At 39.6% G+C, this 2,661-nt stretch overlaps 1 pseudogene; it reads right to left on the bottom strand.

Annotated features, from left to right (window-relative positions):
* Positions 1-473: 473 nt before the first annotated feature.
* Positions 474-2,041, bottom strand: LOC143621413 (leucine-rich repeat extensin-like protein 7 pseudogene; annotated as a pseudogene).
* Between the last annotated feature and the right edge of the window lie 620 nt (positions 2,042-2,661).

Here is a 2,661-nt window from a genome sequence, read left to right as displayed (position 1 = left end):
AGTTTGACATGTGTTTATTTCTCGCAAAGAGGATTTCCAATGTCGTGTGTGCTACTACTATATATGCCTATCGTACGAGCCATATGGTTTGTTAAAAACTGCTTCAGTTTTGATGTGCAACGCCACCATCTAATGTTGACAAGTGAAATAAGCTACATTCCCATTGTCAAGTTCTATCATGATCTATATGTGGACCTTTTTATTAACTACCGATAAAACTACATAAAATCAATGAAATATGAAAAAACAAAGATAACATACTAAGAAACATACATTGCTATTCATCATAATAAATTCAAAACTTTTTAAGAATAGTTTCGACCTCTGATAGTAAATTCTCCAGTACTTCATTCTCGATTACTGTCTGCGTTAAGTGAAACCTCGTTTAGGATTTATCATTTTGAAGAGGCTCCTTAATTTCTAGAGTTTTAAGGTTGTGCTGATTCTGTTGGAAAGCTGTGAAGGTAGTTAAGTTAATCTTGGTTGTCCCCATTTGATGGTGGAGACGGCTGGTTACTTGGTGATGGCGGTGACGGTTTACAAGCACACTCACATGGTGAACAGAAAGAGTGGGTTGGTGTTGGTGGTGGTGGTAAGTTCTCCGAGGCAGGAGACGGTATATAAGTTGGTGGTTTAGTGGGAGAGAAGTATATTGGAGTTGGTGATGGTGGTGATTGTTGCGGCGATGCTATTGGTGCCGGTGTTGGTGTTGGTGTTGGTGTTGGTTTTGGTGCTGGTGCTGGTGCTGGTGTTGGTGGTGGTGGTGATACTGGTGAGGTTGGCGGTGGTGGTGGTGGTGATACTGGCGAGGTTGGCGGTGGTGTTGGTGATAGTGGTGGTGGCACAAGAGTTGAAGGTGGCGGCGGTGGTGGTGACGTTACAGGAACGGGCAATGCTGGTGGTGCTGGTGGTGACAATGGAGGCGGTTGATCACCACACTCGAACGCGCTACAATTAAGTGGCTGGGACAAGAACTTAGTACATTGTGTTCGGGTTCTTTGTTCGGGTCTATCTCTAAAACAATTCCGTTTATCATCAAAACCCGAAAGTTTCAAACAGTTATTCGTCTGGTTCACGAAAAAGTTATATTCGTATCTAAATCTCTCCAAACTTGGAATCAAACACAAACTCTCGGGTATATCTCCCGACAACATGTTATGCGCCACGTTCAAAACCTCTAAACTCGTCATTTCACTCATACCCGAAGGCAACCCGCCTTTGATGTTATTATAACTCAAATCCAACACGCTTATATTCTTCAACCCCCCGATCGTTTCAGGCATACACGACTCAAACCCGTTGTTCCTCAACACCAACTCATCCAATCTATTCGTCATGTTCGTCACACTCGATGGAAGACATCCTGAAAACTTATTATTTGCAAGAACAATAACAGAAGCCGATGAACTCCCAATGTTTTCGGGTAATTTACCCGAAAACCTGTTATTGTTTACAAGTATAGCATCAAGATTCTTGTTAAAGAGTTCCTCAGGAAGCTTACCTTCAAACTCGTTAAACCGAATGTCAAGATACGTGAGCTCGGGTAGTTGCAACACAAAATGCGGGAATTCACCCGTGAACCGGTTGCTACTAAGATCGAGCTCGAAAAGTATCTTGAGATTCAAGAAACTCCGCGGGAGGGTCCCGCAAAAGCGGTTTGAGTTTATATGAAAGATACCTAGATCATATAACAACCCGAGCTGAGCCGGGAGTTTACCCGCGAGATCTTTGTGGTTAAGGTCTATCCCGGCTACAGTCCTTTCTTGCGGGTTGTCTAGTGATTCGGAACAGAATACACCCGTGTAGTTGCACACGTCGGATCCTAACCAGTTATCGGTTACACCATGTGGGTCTGACTCGATAACCGCTTTCCATGTTTGTAATGCAAGATACGCGTTCTTGATTCTATGGTTTTCGAAATTAAGAGACGGGTCGCATACCAGACCAGTGTCTTCAGTGTCTAGTGTACCATGAGCAGTGGCGGATACAAGAATAATAACGAGAAAGATGGTGTGGAGATGGAACCATGGTTCCATTTGTGTGTGTGAAGATAAAGAGTGTAGTGAGTGGAGTGTTAATAAGTGTTTTTAGAGTCTTTAAACTGAAGGTTTATTTTCTATAACGACTTTTTCTTGTATTTATTTTCAAGAGAATCGCATTTTATTGCGGTTGTCCAGTCCTATAATGTTCAATTTTATATTATTTATAATGTTTTGAATGATATTTTGTATGTTAGTTGTTCAAAAGTTAAAATATTTTGAAATATTCTAAGTAGGATTTAGGAAGATTTGAAAGTGTCCTTCCTGAAGAGGAGCCTTTGTAAAAGCATTGTTTCTCGTGATCGCTGTAATGTTTTACCAAATATTTTTGATAAAAATAATACAAGAATAATATATGTACTGAATTAATTTCTGGTTTGTTCTAGTTGGGTTGGGTCAAGTAACCTTGCAAATTTTGGTCCATTTTCTTTCTCTAGTAAAACACTAACACGCTAAATAGTGTTATCTGTCTAATTTATTTTACTCCATTTCAAAGAAAAATCTACTTTTTTTTGTTTGCTTTGTATAATAGGCTTCTCTTGTCAAATATAAATATACCCATCAATTAATTTAATTTTGTTTGTATATTATTTTAGCTTTTGGTAGTACTTATTTAAAAATT

This window comes from Bidens hawaiensis, unplaced genomic scaffold (assembly GCF_021521415.1).
Source record: "Bidens hawaiensis isolate Kalapana, Puna unplaced genomic scaffold, B.hawaiensis_p1.1 tig00002866_1, whole genome shotgun sequence".
Classification (NCBI taxonomy): domain Eukaryota; kingdom Viridiplantae; phylum Streptophyta; class Magnoliopsida; order Asterales; family Asteraceae; genus Bidens; species Bidens hawaiensis.
This window is presented reverse-complemented; position numbering and strand designations above follow the sequence as displayed.